This window comes from Cylas formicarius, unplaced genomic scaffold (genome assembly GCF_029955315.1).
Source record: "Cylas formicarius isolate icCylForm1 unplaced genomic scaffold, icCylForm1.1 PGA_scaffold_12__32_contigs__length_19106922, whole genome shotgun sequence".
NCBI lineage: Eukaryota > Metazoa > Arthropoda > Insecta > Coleoptera > Brentidae > Cylas > Cylas formicarius.
The window spans coordinates 12,373,889-12,397,063 of record NW_026844225.1 but is presented as its reverse complement, the minus strand read 5'-3'; the positions used below and the strand labels follow the sequence as shown (position 1 = coordinate 12,397,063).

At 32.5% G+C, this 23,175-nt stretch overlaps 1 long non-coding RNA gene across 2 annotated transcripts in view; it reads right to left on the bottom strand.

Moving 5' to 3' along the window:
• The window catches only part of LOC132708836 (uncharacterized), a 367,983-nt gene that overhangs the window by 91,341 nt on the left and 253,467 nt on the right, over positions 1-23,175 (bottom strand). The window contains exon 5 of one of the 2 annotated variants that reach the window (XR_009620036.1): positions 20,603-20,796. This is a non-coding gene — a long non-coding RNA (uncharacterized LOC132708836). Of the gene's footprint in view, positions 1-4,981; positions 5,118-20,602; positions 20,797-23,175 lie in introns of those variants that run through there. The other variant, XR_009620037.1, reaches the window with a different exon arrangement.

Below are 23,175 nucleotides of genomic sequence, written 5' to 3'. Positions count from 1 at the left end.
ATAAGAAGTAGATTTTGAAATACCATACATCTTATGGTCCCTTTTTGAACCACGAACACATTTGTCATATCAGTCGACTATTCTAATATATCGGTTGTGGTTGATTAGAACTTGCTAACGTTTCGCCAACATTTTGTTTCGTATTAGATAAAAAGCACTCCGCAGATTTCTATTGAGAACCGCTTATACAATTGTAAGACATTTTCCATAACATTATGTTGTAATCTACACATCGATGTCACAAAATACCTTCCAAGAATAAAGGAACTGCTTGTATCTAGGATCTCCCATTTCGAAATATTTTATTGTTTTCAAAATACAATAAAAATCGTTGCAAACATGCGTACCCAAACATCTTCGAGCAAACCCTGGTGACTGTAACTGGTCTGTAATTATTAATATTTGTTTTACTACCTTTTTTATGTAATGGAATAATCTTTCCAAGAAAAATTTCCTTCACAAAAGGATAAATTTACTAGATGGGTAAATGGCTTTATAATGAATATTATAGCTACTCTTCAAGAAAAGGCGTTAAAAAGTTAGTATAACATTTCGACGTTCTGGAAATTCTCGTTTTATTTTTCTGATTGTGTGAGAATCTTTCTGGTTATTTCCAAAGGAGCGTCTCTGAAAAAATCATTGTAAATATGTCATATAACCAGAGGATCTTCAATGTTTTTATTACTACGCTCAAGTTGAATATTATTGGGTACTCTCTTTCTATTAGTTACTTCTGCTGCCACGTTGCAAGTCGATTTTGTTATATTTCCAGAATTAATAATTTTTTGCTGATAAAAGCTTTTCTTTCTATTCTTTAATATCCACTATTTTATATTGGAAAAAAAGGAAGGGTTCGGAAAGCGTTCCTTGTGGCGCACCTGATAACAATGCGTAATCCCGATATCGAAGTGTCATTAATTTTTATCGTCGACGAATATAATAATAAAATAAAACCGATAAAGTTTAATCTTTCCATTATCCCCGGCCACGGAAAATTAATTTCGGCGGCAATTTTTTTTCTCTCTCGATCGTCATTTTGGGGTTAAGCGAACCTCGAAGAGAGGGCGGGCGCGCTTTAAACGATCGCAAAGCGACGCAAAACCATCGAGGGACTTGATATACTTCCGTCAATCGTTGCGACATATTTTGGCTGCGCGTCATTCACACAAGCGTCATTCGCTACGTTTAATTTTTACATCCCATTTTGCGAACGCACTTTTCCGCAGTTCGTAAAATCGAATTGCTGCCGGTTTGAAACGTACTGTCGTATATGAATTCTCCTATATTGCCGCAACAGTTCGCGGCCGTCATATTTTATTTATCCTGTTTCGGCATGGCGTGAACCAATGACCCGAAAATATGTGTTCCGGAAAGCTCGAATATTATGGCAAGACCGGGTTCCGAATAATATATTCATCCACCCTGCGAATAGCTATAGCACTTAGCTCGTTACCTATAAAGGGGTGGCTGTACGCATTTAAGCGCAACGACAAATGCGAAACGGTGGTTGTGGAATGCACGTTTTTAATTGCGTTATCTGTTCGAGAACAATCCCGTTGTCGTCGAAAGTGCCTCGAACGAATTGTCAGCACTTCGAGTAGTAATTATTGACACTTGCTAATCACCAAGTTCGCAATCGATACAATTTTTCACCACGAGTATCACAAAAGACATTTATTTCAACTATAACAGATAAAAGAAATTATTTTCAGCTTCTTTCAAGAATTGGACTGAGGTGGCTTTTACTTGATGAAAATCCATTTAACACAATTAAATTGGAACCAAAAAATGTTCAGATTTTCAAAATTATTTAATGAATTATGACAGCTGTTTCGGCAACACTGTAACTTTATCAAATACAAAATGTGACAATATTCCGACATCTATATGTAGTCTCTAGTATCATCAACAAAATTAATAAAAACTTTAGAATATCATATTGAATTGAAACCTCGATATGTTATCAAAAATTGGTTCTAACTAACAAACAAGGTTAAAGACATCAAAATTCCTTCTTTCATTTGACATCCAAAATCTATTTCCTAGTTTTCCATAGATCGGCGTAATAAACAAAGACAGGTCAACAATATCATACAACAAGGCTTGTTAGTTAGTTCAATAGTGTGTTTAGACCAAAATTATATTGAATTTGATGGTCAATTTTACATTACCTAAGAAGGATTAGCTATTTGAAACTCACCTAATCCATTACTAGCAGAAATTATCATCGACAATGTAGAAAATATCATACATAAACATCATCTGAGTAAAAAATTTCTTTGGTAGTATAGAGACCTAGAAAATGCTTTTGTTTGTTTCACTGGAACGGAAAGACAACTACAGACCTTTTTGAATCATATAGATAATATTGTCACTCAGAGACAAGTCGACCCTATCATAAAAAAAGACTTGGTACATAATTTAATATTTTGAATTTAATGGTCAATTTTATATTGCCAAAGAAGGATTAATTATATGAAACTCACTTAGTCCACTACTTGCAGAAATTTTCACAGACAATTTAGATAAAATCATACATAAACGTCCTCTCAGTACAAGATTTCTCTGGTGGTATCGAAAAGTAAATGTTTTTGCTTGTTTCACTGGAATGGAAAGCTGCAGTCCTATATGAATCATACTAACTCCATACATAACCGTATAAAATTTACCATGGAGACGGAACTAGATAACGCTTTAAACTGTCTGGAGTGATTGTTAATTTAAAGAACAACTTAGATACCTAACAACTCAAATCACCCTCACACAAACAAAATGGGTAGCTCTTATACTTTTATCCATAGATTACCGCCACTTTCCACAGACATTTTTGAAAAAGAATTAAATATTATAAAACAAATCGCTTTTAGTAATGGTTACCTATCTTTGACAGACAAGATTATAACTGAAAAGCAGTTTCAACAAACTCTGAACTCTATCTATCCCATATTAAACACAATATTAAACACAATTTATAAAATAAAATATATAGGAGAACCTAGTAACAAAATTTTGAAACATCTAGCTAAACTTTTTCTTAAGATTGCTTTTAAAAAATCCGTCCCAAAATTTATATCGGCCAAACATGTAGAATATTTAAGAATCACATTAACGAATATAAAAGGGCCTATAAAAATAAAAGTTCGGATTCTCAGTATGCCATTCACTTAAATTCAGAAGTGCAGTGACAATAATTTTTATATTTTACATAATAAATCAAAAAGTAAAAAACCAAATTTGTTAGAAGCTAGGGAGATTAACAAAGTGAGATATTCGAACCTATTATTTAATGACCAATTGCATTTGTAGGAATTTTGTCATATAATTAACTCTGAAAATCTAAACATTTTTTGGTTCTAATTTAATTGTCTTATTGTATTATTTATTCAACGTTTACGTTATTAAACGAAAAACATATTATTGTTATATCGAATGCAATATTAGTTAAAGAATTAATTTATTGTTTCCACTCACCAAACTCAATTAAACATTATTTTAAATAAAGATATCTACTCCTTTCACATCTGTAAATATAGCCGCAATAAAAAGTTTACTTAGAGAATGTCTTTATTGAAGTAATCTTGTGTTATTGTGCCAAAAAGTGATCTATAAGATCGAATTTATTGTTCAACGGGTTGTGTTATTGACAGAAATTTAGAATAAATAAATGATTAGCTGAAGGAAAGGCATGGATATATAAATTTCATGTCAGTTTTTCAGGCCACTTAAGAGTTTTTCTAAATTAAACATTATTTTTAATAAAGGTTTACTTCACATCTGCAAATACAAAAGTAACAAAACATTCCGTATCTTCAATTACCAGATTAAAAAGCAAATATTGTGTTGATTTCAAATTAAAAAGAAATAATAAAAATAAACACAATCATTGATGGAGAATAAATCCGCATTAATACGCACATAATTTCAAGTTGTTCTGAATTATTATTTAATAAATAAATGAATACATAAGTAATTTAACAAAACCGGAGCATATTAATTTCGATTTCGGAGAGATATTTTAAAATTTATACATCATTTCTTTTCTATGGACAGTTTAAATATCAAATTATCAATACAGGATTATTGGTAACAGTTTTTATGAAAATTCTACATACGAAATTAAGTTGGTGTGTAAGTTTAATTACAGTAGTATTGTTTTATTCACCACAAATATTTTAAAGAGTTTAAACGCTGACCATAAAAAACGGGCACTAGGTGGTCCAGTTGATGTCTTGATAAAAATTGACTGCAAAGTACTAGTTATTTATTTATTACTTATTTAAAAAATGCCTATAAAATTTGGTATAGTTTTACTTTTGTCACATTTATAGCACTTTCGTCCTTCGAGGGAAAAAACAAGTTTATTGCAGGTAACAAAAGAATTTATATTAAATAAACATAATTTTTTTTTCTACATTAAATTAAATTAATCACTATATAATAATGGGTGCTTAAGTGGGAAAATATAACTTCAAACTCGCCTTTCTGAATATGTCCTTATAATAGATATTGTTATTAGTGTTATTATTATTATTTTTTTACGAAGACTATACCTTAACATTTCGATACCAACAAATTCAATTTTCACGAATTCATATAGTAATAATTAATAATGATAATAATACCCAACTAGATCACCATCACTGTCTAATACAGTTCGAATTGGTCAGTGAAATTGTAGATCGGATTAAACAATATTTTGCATAATCCCCTTAAACGGAATATTTTAAAACATGGAATTATTCATTAACTCGGAAATCGTCAATTTAACCGCAAATTTCAACATTCAGTTTTGAGCTTACGTTCGAAATATGTTGTTTGGAAGTTAGCAGCCACCGACCTACGAACCCTCCGAGTTATTAAAACAAATAATTTCCATATAGGATTATTAAAATTAATGTGAACAAATTTGACATGTTTCATAAATAAAACATAAAACAAAATAGTAATAACGAGTAATGAGGCAATCATATTTGCTACTTACTTATTCCTATCCTGCATCGGACATTTAATTTGTGCACATGGATGTCACCAGCAAACAGTTAAATACCGCAAAAAAAGCTACGAATCAGAGCGGTGAGGTTATGTTGTTAACGTAAAAATGCAAATTCTAACCGTCGCCTTTTCTTTTTTTTTTTTTAAATGAACACTCCAACCGGGGCAGGTTATTAATGAGACGGAAGAGGGCGCCACACCTAACACGTGAAACGATTCAAGGTAATTAGTGACCAAGTAGTATATGAGTATCGCTGATGTTTGCAGATTTTATCGCGTAAAGGTGAATGGCACCCGCGCTCTTATTCATTTAAATAAAGAATACTTAATCTTTTTAATCTGATTGCATTTTGTTCGAACTTAGAAAATGGCGACCCCGATATTTCAAATTAATGAACACAATTCCACCAACAAAATTTTAATTATTAACGATTAGTTTTGGTTATATCCACTTCTAACTAAAATGCTCATATTTAAATTATCCGGAAGACTACAACTTTTGTGTTTTTCTGGAGCAAATGGAATCAACATTATGTGCGATAAAACAAGCTTCATATATACGCCTTCCATTTACTTAATAAGATTTTTCAAATGATTTTTAAGCCTCTAGTGCTAATTGACCCCGCGATTTAAATTGCTATCGCCAGGGGAAATCTTGTTAAACCAGGTAAAGCTTGGTGGAAGCTTCAGGTGTGACGCTTTTGTGAAAACGTACCGTCAATCACCGGAACTTTGACCGATCCTAACTATTGATAAAAAAAAAAATTGTTGGGTGCCAGAAAACGCGTCAAAAATCGGAAAACGAATTTGATTTTGCACTGCCTGCAGACTGATTTTAAGTTGTGTTCGGTTTCTTAAAAAAAAGCTTGAACTATATAGAACACCACAAACATATTTTACAATGTCATTACTTTCGAAATTTAAATTTAGGAGAGCCTATTAGTGAATTGGTCCACCCTGTATATAGTGTACAGACTTTTATTTATTTATTCACAATTTAGCTTGCGTACAGCACATAGTACCAAAAAAAGCATCCCTGTTGTATCTTAGAAAGATGGGTTTACAAATAAATCTAAATTTTAGCACTCATCATCACAAAGTGATATAATATATAATATAAGGAGTATTACAAATTTACATTTTAATTCGGGTGTTCTATGTCATATTATGTCCTAAAAAATATTTTTTCACCCTACATTTAAAACCACTAATAGGAGTAACAAAAATATCGACATCAAGAAAGCCGTTATGAGAATTAAATATATTTTGTAATCTAGTGATCGAAGAGTTTTGTCCTATATGGGTTCGGTAGTGGTCGACATCAAATAGAGCCCTGCTTCTTGCGTTCTGAATTGGTATTCGTAGGTTGGTTAATCTTTGATAAGAAGTAAAGGGAGTCAACTTGATCGCTTAAAATTTTGTGGAGCATTAACAGGTGCGTTTGCGTTCTTTTGTTTTGGAGAGTTAGAGTTTTAAATTTTGATCTGATGTGGTTGTAGTTGTGGTTTTAAACGTTAGTGTTAGTTTTATATGAAAGATATCTTAAAAATATGTTTTGTACTAGTGCCAAACGCGTGATGTGGATGTAGTGATTAGGATACCAAATGACTAAAGCGAACGAAAGTTTACTATGAACAAACGCATACTACAGTGCAAGATGAGATTTGGGGCTTTTAAAATTTATTGAGTTTCTTTTTATGAAATCGCCCGTTTTATTCGATTCGATTATTACTCTATCCATATGAGTCTTAAAAGTCCACTTTTCGTCCATCATTACCCCCAGATCTCTAAATCTCCGCCACTCGCTCTGAGTTGGTGTTATTAATGCTGAGTTTTTTTTGTTGTCAGTGGCGTTAGGCAGGGATCAATACTGAGCCTGTTATACTATGTAGACGATACACAAGTATACTTTTCCTGTTATAGGTCAAGCGTTCGTCTAGGCTGTCAAGTCATGTGCCGAGATCTAAATAAATTAGAATCTTTTTCACTGAAACGCTCACTATTCTTAAATACTAAGAAATGTTGTATTATGCTTATTGGCAGAAAAAATGATCTGGACGGTTTGGAGGCTAAAGTTACAATCAACATTGGGGACACTACTCTATCTGTAAAAAATAACGTAAAAAACCTGGGAGTGTTCTTCGATTCTGACTTGAGAGCATATGCAAGGCGTAAACTGCTTTAAGGCAGTCGTCACTATCTCTCAAGATAAATAAAAATTACATTGTGCGAGTCTCTTGTGCATTCTGTGTTCAATCACGGTGATATTTTATATGGAAACTGTTTAACAGCTTTGCAAAAACAAAGAGTACAGAAAGTGCAGAATTCATGTTTGCGACTAATATACGGTATTAGACGCCGAGAGAGAATAACACATAAACTAGTAGCGACTAAATGTTTGAACATGAAGTGCAGAAAAAAACTACATGAAGCCTGTTTTTATCACAAAGTTCTATACTACAAAAGTCCTCAATATCTGTACAGAAGCATTGTGTTCAGATATCATGCTCATAATTTAAATATTTAATGTAGCTAAATTGTATAATAGTCTTCCTAATAACTTCAAAGCCCTGACTCCAAGTAGATTTAAATTTTATGCTTTCAGAGATTTTTTCGAAAAGTAAAGTTAAAAAAAAAAGCATAGTCTATATTTAACAAACGTGAGCAAAATAGGATACATTAATAAGGTTGAGAAGAAGTAAAAAAAAAAATTCTGTTATTGTGCTACCGCTGTCGCCATAAAAAAAGAGCTATTGTTTCTCAATCCGTTGGTTTAAATAGATCAGGGTAGCTAACATACTGATGTTATCCGTATCTGGATTTCGCCCATTGCTGTGTATGTATATATATACATCCATTTTGTAAAAGAAAACGGTTATTTGTAGACAGTATGATTATACAGAAATAAAGACATATTATTATTATATATGCAAAACCCTTATTACCCTCACTCAACCAATTTACTAAAAAGCTAGATTTAAGCGAGAAAAGCGTAGGTAGAATTCCGTATGATAGGCCGAACTAAAAGGGCTCCAATTTAAAATCAAAATCACACCTTTGTGTATACTACACGAGAGCCGATTCCGAAACCTAGGGTTGAAGGGAAACAATGCGAAATTCATGGGGGTAAGGGAAATTCTATTTAGATCGCGAATATACGTGCGACATGTGTAGAAAGCAAAAGGTCAAAGTGAAAGGTTATGCGGACGCATAGGTAAACAACTCTCTACCGATGATTGGACAAACAAAGGTTACAACAAACGGAGGCGACATTTTCAAATGTCACTACATCCAGAGCATCCCTTGAGGGTGCCGGCAAGAGCCCAGGACCCGTTCTTCTCTCGCCGTATTTCTCATTATCTGCTTAAAACCAATTAGCGTGTGCTGTTAATTCTCGGCCACCCTTTTGATTCCATTTTTACCGACACGAAGGGTGTCCCTGTCGTGGTAATAACGGCTTAATACTTGTTAATTACCGCAGCCAGTCTCCGGGTGACAGTATACACGTATATCTAGTTATAAATCAACTTAATAAGTGACGACGTTAAAACGTAAGCTAATTTATTAGCAGTAGACTTCCGAAGGGATGATACTATTTGCCAGTGGCATCGAGGGTTCGTTCAGTTTGCTTACCACATCGGCAAATATTCAAGCAAGTTGAGGCGGCAAATCTTAAGGCTTTTTAAGTTATATATGATACTCGGACGAAAAATTTACGAAAAACTTTAAATCTACCAGAAGGAAAGTCGCTCAACGTTCGCGGCGAATTTGACATTTAAAGTTCGCCCAACTAAAACTAAACTTAACGTAACCAATGACTCTGCCAGGTAGAGAATGTGTTCCTTTATTTCAGTAAATCACATTTCAGTATCTAAATCATCAAACAGTTCCAGAATGAATCTTTATTACCAAGAATGAGCGGCAGAAGTTCTTGTTGTTGTCGTCCGACCACACTGGGACATGATTACTAACATCCGCCAAGTGAACTTAGAGTAGTTGAATGAGGTACACTTGCTAAATCTAAACGTAAACACTGATTGATTCAATGCATGCAATTGCTAATGGTAGACAGCTTAAAATAGCATATGGTATAGGATGGTCCCCTAGAAAAAAACTAACAATTCCTATAACTGCTCCAGAGTAGTGATTTGGTAAACTCAACTCTACAATTGTGGAAATTAAAAGGAAACTCAATAATTTGTATTCAGGTTTCAAAATCAACGTAAAATATCCGAATCGGTGTGGTGTGGTATGTTCTGCTTTATAATAGGTTAAGCCAATAGGGAACTGGAACATTTTTTTCATTTCTTTAATGCATTTGTTTATGTATAGAAATAACGCATACCAAATATCAAAACTCAAAACCTAATCTTTAAGTTACAATAAATAATTCAAGTTGTGACACCCGGCTATTCCTTTTAAACGACACTAAACGCGCGGGGATGATCATGACGTCATAGCGCTGCATTTTGATCGATACGGCGAAATGTTATAGTATTATTCTCAGGTTATAGGCCGAGGATTATATGATATGCTTTTATTTTTGGCTCGTGTAAAGGTATGATTGTATTTAACCTTCGGAGTTTGTATTTATGCCTAGTGTGCTTTACATGATTATAATGGAGGCAACACAACAACAATATTACAACCCCTAAAACGCCAGATAAAGGTTTTATTCGTCTACCAGAAAATAAAAGTCATGGTTTTTTGCCCTCATTATGTTCAGGTGTCACTTCAGCCTGTGCAAATATTTTTAACTCTTCGAACCCAGGATGGGTTACAGTCTCCATAGGAATAAAATAAAGAAGACTTTAAGTTATCAATGCCAATATACTTTCCTTTTTGTTTTGTTTTTTGTTGAATAATTTACATTTTATTTGATATACCATTTTTATTTTAAGAACTAGAAAACCTAAATCTGATTACAATACTTTATTGGTTTAAAACTAGTGACTAAATTTTCTCGAACATACCTTTTAGCTTTAACATCGCGAACCTCTGCAAACGAAAAGCTTTCAACGTTTTTTATATAAGATGTCACCATAAACATATCCACTAAAGGTAAATTATCATCGGTCATTTTCAGAACTTTTCAGAAGACTAAAATTAAAATGAAAACCACCAATGTCCTTCTCTAACGGTTTCTCTATGCTACCGTCCATCTGGCGCGTTATCTTAAGAATGAATTGACGTCACAACCTGTCACAGCCAACGACAGCGCGTTTCAAAGAGGATTTGAATTTTACAGTTTTTAATTGCTTATATTTGTTATATATATAGAACTATGAAATTATTTTTTTGTGAACTGTGGTTCTTTTAAGAGTATAAACTTACTTTTATAAGCAATATTTTGCTAATTAAAATTTTGTTCAAGTTTCCTGTTCTGAATAAGCAAATTAAAAACAAAAACGAAGAGTTCAGACCATTAAAGACGATCGACATTGTCGCAGCGATAATTTTAAACTTATATTAATTACACGTAAACGACAGCGTAAGATTGCGAAAGACGATCGTCTAATATCTGACAGATTCGAACTGACGCGAAATTTTTCATACTTTAAAAAGCGAGTGGCCTCGCGGTAGGAAGCGACCGAACATAATAAAATAATTATTCAGTAACGCTTAAAGAGTATGAAATATTCGACTGTCGAACAGTTTGACGTCGATAATATTGTTACGTCCAAAGATAATGTTCATCCGATAGTTTATCGGGTTTTCAGTATAAAATTGGTAGCGATTTAGATTACGATGAGATCGCCTGGTTACCGGTACTGATCCGTTTAGTTAATACTAATACCTTAGAACGTCAAAGGATTTGCCATGCACTGGCGCTTAGCATCAAACACACAATAGCTAATCTATCAACAATGCGGAATTATTGGTAGAATGCGATTAGAACTCCACATATATGCACCGATCACTACTATAATAAACCCATTCGATAGGATACGCGTAATTGTTTAATACCGGATTTTCTCGTAATCTAACCGAACCATTCGAATCATTCGATTTTGTTTTGTGATGTGTTATAGTCGGTTCTCTCTAGAGTAATAAACTCAAATGCCAATGATAGAATCGAAGACATTAAACACCTGTAATGTTCACAGAAAAAGAGAATCAGAGGTAGAATTGTATGTTGCCAAACAGCGATGCCAGCGATTTATGACATTGCCCTTTAAATATATTGAACAACTTTTATTCTTTAAATAAAACTTATTGTACATTAAAAATTGGTCAAAATAGGAGATTCGCGAAATCTTGTTTAAAACAAATAAATTGGTGGTTTCATTTTAAATCTAATTTCTTGTTCACTTGTGCGACAACCCAGAATAGATTTCTACCTTATCCTCGCTGCACGCATAGTTAGTAACTTCCAATAGTAAGCAGCTATAAATATATATAATAAAACTTATAATAAAACTATTACATGATTTTTTGCTTTGCTATTAGGACGTATTTACACTGGCCAGCAAAATTAACGCATCACTACTATATTTTGAAAAATATTTTTTATTTCATAAGTACATTCTTATTCCAAATTAATGATGGCATGAACGAAAGATTAAATTCCAGAAGAAGAAAAGAAAAAAGTAAATAAAAAAACAAAAGAAATTCAAAAAATATAAAAAAGTCAAAGAAACTTCCGGTTTTTGCTGAGGTTGACTCAAAAACAGTTTCGGTCAAGCTCTGAAGAAGCCAACAGGATGATTGGCGAAACGTCAGCAAAAACTGACGCAGGAGGAATGTAGAAGGTTTGTAAAGAGTAATAAAAAAATGTTTGGACATTATCTCTAGAAAGTTAGGAGGGTTAGAAAGTTCTCGAAAACGCCTGTAGGTCATGATCCAAACATTTTCAGTTGGGTTAAGAGCAGGGCTGGTTTCTGGCCAATCCATAGTTTCCATTCCAACCTCATTAAGATAATTTTTAACAATCTAAGCAACACGTGGACGAACATTATCTTAATGGAACAAAAAATTATAACCAATGTAAGGACCAAATGGTATCAAATATTCTTGTAGAATCTTTTTTATGTACCTATCTGCTGTTAAACTGCCATTATTAATGACCGCCAAGTGAGTACTAGCAGTTAAAGAGATTCATCCTCAAAACATAACTGACCCTCCACCAAACAATCCGATGTTTTGGAAGTTACATTGGGCATAACTTTCATTTGGTTTTCGATGAGGTTTTAAGGGTTTGTCTGACTTGCCGAGACAAACTCTGGTGTCATCTGACGCAGTCTTCATCAGCCCAATAGACATGTTCTCTAGCAAAATTTAACCTTGCTCTACGATGCTCTGGTTCTTGGATTTAGATCAGATTTAGCTAAGGGTCAATCAACAGTGTCAATTGAAATTCCATCTGCTTCCTGTAGCTGTGACTACAATAGTCCTGTCACAAACCGTTGTCTTAAATAAGAGACTTTTAAAAATCTCTTTCCAATTCTTCTTCTCAATCCCTCTTCCAGTAAAATACCACACTTTTCGGGGGTTAAATTTCTAGATTGGAGTTCCATAATAAACACTTTATTGCACTGTACTTCACAAATGTAAATTTTCAGTGGAAGTGATAAAATTTAGCAAAAAAAAATGAAATCCAAAAAATAAGAATAAACAAACTTCGGTAAAAAAATAACCGAATAAATGTGGAATGATTGTGCTATGGCAATTTACAATAAAAATAAATATTGTCATTTTTATATGAATTGCTAAATAAAATTAAAAACAATTTAGTGGTGCCTTAATTTTGCTGGCCAGTGCATATTTGTATTATTTTTATACATTACATTCCTTTTAACTTAAGATTTTCTACAAAAAGCATATCGATATATTTTATTATGCATTAAAAACGCATAGTCTTGGATTCTTGTTGGGTCCATCTCCTAAAATTAGGGTTGTCGGTTGATTAAATGCAGGTGACACAATTTAAAGGCACAAAAGAAATAATAGGCAGCCACCTATGTTAATTAAAGCGTCCCCAAAAATCTTCGTTATCGAAAACGGAAGGCGGAAGGAAACGTAAAAAATAATTAACAGAGGGATGTATTTGGCCTTAATTGGCGTTTGAGAGGTCGATTTAATAAATCCGGTGGAATTGGAATTGACAGTGACACGAAGGAAATGGAACCGACTCTGCCGTTTATGCTGTGGGGCCCACCTGAGACCAACGGACGGCCGTTCTACGGTTTCTGACGACCCCCTTCCTCCCCAACTCTAACGGGAGAATTGCCGCAAAAATTGTTATGTTTCGCTTTTGTTTCGGTCTGAAGAGGTTCGTTTTTTAATTGTCGGGTGGAAATGGCGCGAAAGACGGTTAGCATTTATGACGTGGAAGTTATTTACAGAAATTAGGAGATAATTTCCATGGAATGGTGCCAAATTAAGCCGTAAATATGCGGCGAGCCCTTTTCCCGAAAGAAATATTATTCCTTGCTTTAAATAGCGAAAAAGATATTACAAATGTACAGTTTTCTTTTCTCAAATGACATAATCACAATGGCGTGAATTGCAATGATTGATAATCACAATGAAAATTATGGATTTAAAAGTTAAAATATTTGAAATTTATGTTAAAAATTACGTTAACTGGTTTGACGGAGAATATTTCTAGTTCAAATACTGAAAATTAACGGAAAAAATTTCAGTAGCAAATTTGCTATATCCCATGTCAAGTTTTGCGATCAATTAAGAATTTGGTGCATAATAAATAAATGATTTTGTGACCGATTATAGTTGAAAAAACGGAAAGTCTTACAATAATACAGTGCTCCACAATATATCAAAAACTAAAAATTAGAGATTACAACAATATTTGTCACATTCTTACTGAAATAATTAATAACATTGGAAAATAAATTAAAAATAGAAGCAAACCTAAGTCTCAATTACGCGCCTTGGTGCAAAATTTTATTCCACGTACGATTTGGGTTTATTTACGAATTACGTTTAACATAATGCCCGTTGCGCTTGGTGTTTTGATTTTCCAATTACCAAATCCGGTACAAGTTTCGGCAATAAAACCCGATCCAAATGGCCGTACATTACGACGGACACTGGTGGCGACCCTAGTGGACATTTACAAGGGGTAATTATAAATTTATAGTTTCACGAGTTAAAGCTAATTAATTTTATTATCGGCTACCGATATACCAAAACGGACTTTAGGATTTATGTATCGCAACCATGGTTAATACTCCCAAAGGTCAAATGTTCGGCATATAAACAGTACCGGCCATAAAAAGATTTTCGATTCGGAAACTTATTTTAAAATTTACGCACTTATACATGGGGATTTTGATTTTATATTTAGGGATATTTTATGGCTAGAAAGGGAACTTTAGATACCTAAATATGAAGCCATTTTTAACTAAGTTTAATATTTTTAAGGCTATGTCTTAACAGGTCAGAATTAAAGAAATGTTGTATATGGCTGATACTTGTCAAGCTCGTAATAATGAAAAAAACTACTAAGAAAGTGAAAAAAGAAAAAAAAGTGCAGCATATCAGTCAGCACGATGAAGATTGAGACAGACGATACCACAACATACAGTAACTTCAGAAATATACAGGGGGATTTTGTTTCAAAAGTTATGAATTATGAAAATTATTTTAAAGTACACAGGGTGGTTCAAAAAAGCGCGACGAACAAAACATACGCTATTTTTTAGATAGAACAACCTATTTTTAATTTTGTTTTGCATTCCATTTGAAATTATTCAACGTTTTATTAATAATAATACATGAATGTATTAGTTTTTACAATATTTAAATTTTTCTAAAAAAATACTAATTTTCGCACACGATAGCGCCATTATTTAATGTGAAATTGACTTAAAGAATATATGCAACGGAATTTAAATTAGATGATGCAGGATGTTCAAAATAAACGAAATATTTGGATTATTTTGATGAAAAATCTCAATTTATATATTTATATATGGCACACCATATATATACTGTTTTCTTAGTAATCTGCAATTTTTATTAAATGTCATATACATATTTGTAATACTTGGTGATTTATTTGAACTTTTGCAATATTTACCCTTCTTTCTCTCTGACAAAATGAAATTGTAAATTAAAAAAAAACTACACATGGACTTTCCTAAAGGTGATTACATTGATATGATTTATATAGTGGGTGAGACGCTTAGACTACAAGGCGAAGTACCCTAATAGTCATATACTAACTAGACAATCCCTTCAGTGTATAATGAAACCGTTTGATGCTAGTGGAAGTATTGAATATGAAAAACCGATTGCAGAATGATTTACCTCAACTTCTTCAGGAAATTTATTACATTGAGATTGAGATGTAATAGTTATTTAATATTATTTATTTTCGCAAAAAAAACTGTATGTTGCTTTATCTACTGCTCCAACAAAGTTCTTTCCCCTATTCATTTATGGCCAACTAATAATATAGCAATAGTCTTAGGCACAAAGACGGGTAAATATTGGAAAAGTTAAAATAAATAGCAAAAGTATAAAAAGTAGGTATATGACATATTTAAAAAAAAGGTGTAGGTTTCTGTAAGATCTTTTAGAAAAAATAACAATATATACGGTGTGCCCTTTAAGAAAATCGAGACTTTTGAATTTAAAGTGAACCAACTGTAACATCTAATTCAAATTCCGTTGGATATATCTTTCACGTCATCTTCATCTAATACCAATTATGAGTAGTTTGCAAAAGTTGAAATGTTGCAAAAACTATTAGGTTTCGGCATGTTGAAAAACAGACTGTTACATTTAAAAAAATGTATGCTTTATTAGTGGCCCTTTTTTGAGCCTTCCCGTATGCTTGATTTTAATATTTAATATTTTTTATATTTACTATTTTCTCATAACTTTTGAAACCATAAGCATAATTAACTTTACTCCATCTTTGAATCATCCTCTACAGAAAATATGAAAAATAATTAATTTTATATTGCATAACTTTATCATTGTATTTGAAATGTTGAGTAATTTCAGATTGATTTGAATTGTTTTATTTGGACATCAGGAATATGTCTATAAATATCATGCTGGAAGGATAATGGGAAACCCCATTGCTACGCTGGTATAGTTCGAAATCTGAATAATTTTTTATTAACAGGCGAAGAAACAAAATACAAGACCGTTTTGACGAATTGCTTCTAAAAAAGACCTTTAATTTATTTCCAGTTCTTTCGTTAAGCGTCATCTATATAATAGTTGATCCAATACAATCAGCAACTTGCCGCTTTTACCGTAATTGTCAATTAAATTAAGGTTGATATTGTAGATACGCCGTTATTTACAATAATGAAAAACAATCAAACCTCGCTACGAATTCTATTTGTTTTGTTCGTAATTTTCCGTATCGGGTAAATAACTTCCGTGCGGCTAATACACCTTTTTAAATCCACTTTTGAGTGAAGTTTCACGTATCGACATGATTGAATTTCTTCCCGTTCGTGTTTACGTTTTCCAATAAAGAAAAAGGAAAAAGATTTGATCTCGAATTAATCCAGTCCAATTTCCGTTCTGAAGGGCCCCCTTATTGGTCAGGACTTTCCAAGAACAAGGGATTGACAGGGGCGATTTAAAACTACCTCAAAGTCTCCAGATATACAAATAGGATTTTTTTTTATTCTATATACATCAGACCCCCCTCTTGTTAGGCTTTCGAAAAGTATTTCAATAACATTATTGATATTGGTCTCAGTGGGACGTACGTACGTCCACGTGTCTCCCCTAGGCCCCCCTTTTGTTTCACCCGGTCGGTGTCGCAAAAATCGAGTGTGCCTCTGGCCCCGATGCAACTTGACTATTTTCATGGCGGACTAACTGTACAATAGACTGTCGCAAAAAGTTATTAGCACTGGTTTAAGGACTAGAGACGCGACACGGATTATTTCAAGTGACACTCTTTCGTACAATTAACTTCTTAATGCGCAGAATATTGTTGTGACGCGTACTCGAGTATCCATTTTAATCTATTTGCCTGCTATGCTGCTGCACTCGCGATAAGTACTTTTCCTGCTTCGGGTTACAATGTTTTATGCAAATGTCGTATATAGACGTTTCCGAACTTAACAGTGGAAAATTTTATTAATTATCGAGACGACCCTTAATCTAAATGCAACGCTAATTGAGAGTCGCTTCATCAATTAAAAACAAATATGGATACAAATATACTTACAAGCAGAGTGAAACTTTTTATTAACAAAGTACGTTTTTTAAACTAACATAGTATCTTGAACAAACATAAATAAACGAAATCTATCATGGGTAATTCTAAGTCATTTGTAAAACGATAGTAAATTAAACCTAAACGGATAATTTAATTAAAAATTAATATAAAGTACCACTTTTTCAAGGTAAATAAGCGAAAAATAAGTTTAACAGGGCGGAATTATTTGGCTAATGAGCGTTTTAAGACAATCATTGCAAAAATATTTTCATTTTATTTGCTGGACTTATTTTATTAATTATAAGCTATTTTCATACTATCTTTACTTAAAGAGTTGGAATCTTTTTCACTCGAGTTTTGCAACAATTATGGCATTGTGGTTTCTTGGGGATTTTGCCTGATGTTTGGCGAATAGCAGTTACTAAAAGCTATTTATTGGATGATAATTAAAGGCTATTTGCCAAACATCACAGACAAGTTCCTAACGAAAAAACAATACCCCTGTTAAACTTATTTTCAGCCTAGTGCTAGCTTAGTTTATAATTATATTACCAGTTTCTCCTCCTTTTATAAATTATCTAGAATTAACCATGATACCTTTTGCGTTTATATAGATGAATTTTTGACATGTAACTTTGAAAAAGTTATATTCTTAATGAAACATGCCACTTGTAAATATATGTGAAAATCCTAGTATACAGCGTGTTTTTCAAAAACCATTTTAGACTATTAATTACTATAGACAATACCTATACTAAATTATTGTGCCTGATGTTTGGAGAACAACAGTTATTAAAAGCTATTTGTTTGATAATAATTAACGGCTATTAGCCCAACATCATAAACAAGATCCTAAAGAAAAAACAATATCCCTATTGAAGTTCACGTAGTGAAAGAGCTACCTTATATTAGTTTATAATTATATCACCGGTATAGCTATAATTTTCCCTCCTCTTATAAATTACCTAAAATTAACCATGACACATTTTGAGTTTATATAGATGAAATTTTGACATAACACCATGCCACTTTGAATAAGTGTTAATGAAACATGTCACTTGTAAATAAATATATGTGAAAGTCCTAGTCAACAGCTTGTTTTTTATAAACCATTTCGGAAAAATAATTACTATAGACTATTACTTATGATTCAACATTTCAACATTTCGAATTTCAAGCTGCCATTGCCTCGGGGCACCGCTTCATTTTCCAAAGTATTTGTAAAATATGGATTATGACCCTTAATGACTATTTAACTATTTCAGACTGATTTTAGTTTTTTGAAAAAAAAAACGAACACTAAAATTTCGATTCTGGCGACGTTGAAACTGACGATTCTATGTCGGAAATTACTTTTAGCGTATAGCAATCGCGAAACCCTTTTGTGCAGCTAATAATACACCTCGTTCGTTTATCGCAACCTAGATCGCGTTCCGTTTTTCTTTTTCAGCGATTCCCGGTTACATTATTTATTCGAGAAAGACACAAAGACTAAAGAACATGTTCGAAAGATAAACCAAAATGTCAAATTATTCATTTCGCCCGTCCCCAAAACCGAAGTGTTCATAAAGATAACAAGCCGGCTTGTCTCGTTGAGCGTGTTTTTGTTTTAAATTAATTGCATCCAGACACAATTGTGTTGACGAAAAAGTGAGTTTCGACCGAAAAAGAACGAAAGAGACTTGTATTTTGTCGGTTTAATAATCTCCCCCACGCCACTCTTATGCTTTGATCCCTTCTACGGATTTTAATTCAATTTGGGAGACTACGGAATTTATTGTGACGTCTTTGTTATACGCATCATACGCATTCTAACATATTCTGATATAAAAATAGACAAAAGCAAATGTTTTCTGATCCCGACAATTTATCAATATTACAGTACTTTTAAAGCCAATAATATTTTTATATAAATCTAAGTCAACAAATTCGAATTAAATACAGATTTTAATTTATATTTCTGCAACGCTAAATATCAAATTCTAGCTACAATCTTTTTAACTGAACCTTAGCCTTTTTTAGAGGAGAAATTAGTCCGAACCTTCTATTTTATTGATAATGTTTGATGTCCTTTAGGCAATAGTCATTTTTTATTTCCATGTACGACACTGTTCGAGTTTAAGATTAATTTTTTGTCCACAATTACATAAAAGATAAAGGTAAAATGCTTATGAGTAGTTACCATCAGATGTTAGTAATAATTATAAAATTATAACAATAACAATAATAATAATAACTATATACTATATATAATAACAATATACTATCAATCAATTGCAAGAACAAAGGCGAAGTTGAAGTCATATCTCACTAAAACCTAGTAATGAGTAATTTTTTTTGAGAATGAGGCGATATAATGTAATTATGCCTTAAGTCCAACTGATAGGTACCATATGTAGGTTTAATTTTTTCAAATTATTATTCAGAGCAAATGTTTCTGATTTTCTTTTTAAATAGTACTAAACTATGATAATGCCGGCTTTCCAGGATGTTGAATCTGCTTCTTTCCCTCATTGTAGCACTAACTTCCCGGCTAGATACGTCTTGCGTCACAGTCTAGAAAGCTATACGTACTGTCACAAAAATTAAGATGCGATTAAGACTAAACAATCGCATAATGTTTTTTTTTTTAATTACAATTAGTTTAAGATCGCAATCCCAAGTAAATGGTACTAAGCTATTTTTGGATTAATTTTCAAACAATGGTTAACCAGTAATTTGCCTCATGGATGTTTTCTGGACGAAACGGCGAGTACAATTAATTAAATGTAATTTTGAGTTAAAATCATATTCAGGGGTTATAACATCAAGAATATCGTAAATAATAGTACACCTACCAATTTAAATGAAAAATTTGCCGAAAAGAAAAATTGCACATTATTCCAAAATGTTGTAGTAGCATAGCACTTCTTTTATGTAAATCATTTCAGATATATTATGTTAAAAACATTGACGTACATCTTTTGATGATAATAGCACGTGACGTGACAATAATGGCTTTTAAAGTATTGCTACTGCTTTTAGCATTTACCTTTTTATGATTTTGTGACTATTATAGTGGGACGCCTTTACTCACCATCACCAAAACTTGCACCAATAAACAATGCATGTAATATAAAAGTCAGCAGTTAATTGCAACTGAAAACGTAATTATAGATCATGCGACAGTTTATGCAGTACCTTGGGATGCCTTATTAGCTGGACGGGATTAAACTTGACAGAGGATTTTTTTTTCCAATACAAATTAGTTACGAAGCGGCCAGTGGGACGTCGGGTTCATATAAATTTTAAAATTTATGCCTTAACGCAATTTGTGTTACGGGCTTGAAAGGCGACCGTAGACAATCGATACGTTTACTTTATCTTAACGCAACAATGTAGCGATACTGCCGTGACGCCGGTAGCAAGGATTTGGTCGCACTCGTCATAAAACCATTTCAAAATGCCTACCTTTATCGCAAGTCAATTTCCTTTTGCTTAACGATCCTTTACTCAACGTGCGACGCAGTATGGGTGGTAGCGTGTGGCCTTTGACCGTCTTTTTTACTCATGCAAAGCTATTTTCGACTCCAAGTCGAGTCGTTCTCGCTCCTTCACTTTTCAAAGACATGTAGAGATAAAAAACGTCAGCGGTGAGCTGTGATCTGCAATAGATATTACACTTAAGAAGACGAAAAAAAAACTAAGAAAATTAAAAACAACATTTCTTCCGTAAAAGGGGTAATTTTTAGGATATCGTTACGCCCTAGTATATGTACCATAAATAAAATGAAAAAATTAAAAACACAACTTTCAAAATGACCGCATTGGAACTACCAGCAGAAACAAAATCTATCTTGTAAAATAGTTTTCTTATAGTTATGAAAAAAAATGCAGCTGCGAATCGACGAAGCTGCACGAAAAAAATTAAAAAAACTCTTTACATTTAAGGCAACAGCTTGAGGTTGAAACCGATTTTCGGATGAAATTGGACATTAGACTTAAATAATTATTTTGAAATGGAATGCTAAGGTCAAGGTTTCATCACTAATTTAAGATTTGGAATAGCAGTTTTCTATTTTATTGAAAGGAAGGAAAAAAGAGTTTTAACAATTTTTGGAATTATTTTTTTTTACCATAAACCTAAGTGTCACGTATAAAACTTTTACTGGGATGTTAAAATTTATAATATTTCAATGTAAACGATCAACTTGAAATTTTTTTTATTGGTTTTGATTATACTGCTTTTGTTATTCAATAGCAACAATTGATAACATCTCCGACGCCGATATTTAAAAAAATATTTATTTCATGGAAAAATTAAAGTTTATTTGCTCACATTGTCTTAAAACATTTACGGCAAAAACCATGTATTTGATGTATGTATTCATTTAAATTTTAGTTTTTTTCATAGATATTTTCCTAATGAAAGCGGTAATGGTATTTCTTAATTTCGATTTCAGTTGGTTGCCATCAAGGTTAGCAACGACATTAGTTTTTAAATGGCGAGCAGGATTTTAATATTACTAATATATCATTTTAATGTTATTAATATGTAATTTTAATATTTTATATAACTAGAAAAAAACTTTGTATATATTTTGAGAAAAATGAAAAAAAATACAGCGATTTTAATGTAATAAATATAATATAATAATTAATACAATAAAGAAATAATAAATAAAATATTATCCATACGATAAATTGTCGTCTTTTACTAAAATAAATTAAGATTAATTTTAATATGTGCTGAAATTAGGTTCACTGACTGCCTCTGCGGTTATTAGATAGGGCATATAGGGCGTTTTACAATTTTGAAAATTGCCGATAAATGTTTCGATTTATAAAAATGTCGTGCACATATATTTTAGTGGCCAAACTTCAGGTTTAATTTCAAGGAATAATTTAAAATGTATGATGAGCTGATGATAGTGTTAGGGCTGCTCAATTGACCAGTCAAATTTGATCATGTATTTTATAATAAATTATTATGCGCTTGGGATATCCGGCTTCAAGGAATATTGAAATACGATACTTTGCGATTCGGGGATGTAACGCACAATATAAATAAATAAATATTTAATTGTATTTTTAAAATAATTTTGGTCAATAGACACAAACAAATTTGACCGCTCACTAATGATTTAAATTCATGGAGTAATTTAAAAGTGTGTATATATAAGTCTGTATATTCTATATGTGTTTAATAGAATATCTTATTCCGATTACAATGATGTAACTCACTTTATATTTTACTCCACTCGTTTTTGACAAATAGGCAACAAGATGAAATTTTTATATAATTTCAAAGAGTGCTTTAAGTGACTGCAATAACAATAAATATTTACAAATTAAAGTAGAACAAAAACACTAAAAATGGCAAGACACATAAAGTTAAAATTATTTAACTATTCTAAATGCTGCTGTATGTCACCAACATTTTCCTGAATACATTTCTATGTGCCCCCATTAGAAAAATCTGTTCGCTGACCATTCCATAGTTTCGCCTTTCCCTATCCAACCCATAGGATATTCCATGTTAAAAAAAAATTAACTTGCACAACATTGTAAGGACGGGCACCGTTTTGCTGCCATATATCAGTGCTTATATACTTAGGGACAAACCTTCTATATATTGTTCTATTTGGTGCTCTAAAAGTTGCAAATAATGATCTCCAGATAACTTTTGATCTATAAATATCGGACGCAAAATATGCCGATCAACGCCACCACACCATACATTAATTCATTGGCACCCCTGGGTTTTTATTTCGTGTATTTGTCTAGGATTATTTAAAGCCCAATATAGCATATTAACTTTTTTTCTTGTAGTAAATATTGCGTCTATTGAAAAAATCCAAACAAAACTGCATCCTCCTTTACGTTACCGTTTTCTGCAAATTTCCTTGCCAGCCTTGGAAATATCTGTTTTGATAGAGCTCGGCGCTCTGGATAAAGTCTAATATACTGACGACGAGCTACGGTTGCTCTTTAATTATTTAGAAAGTGTACTTTCACGGATGCTAAATTCGCAAAAAACCATT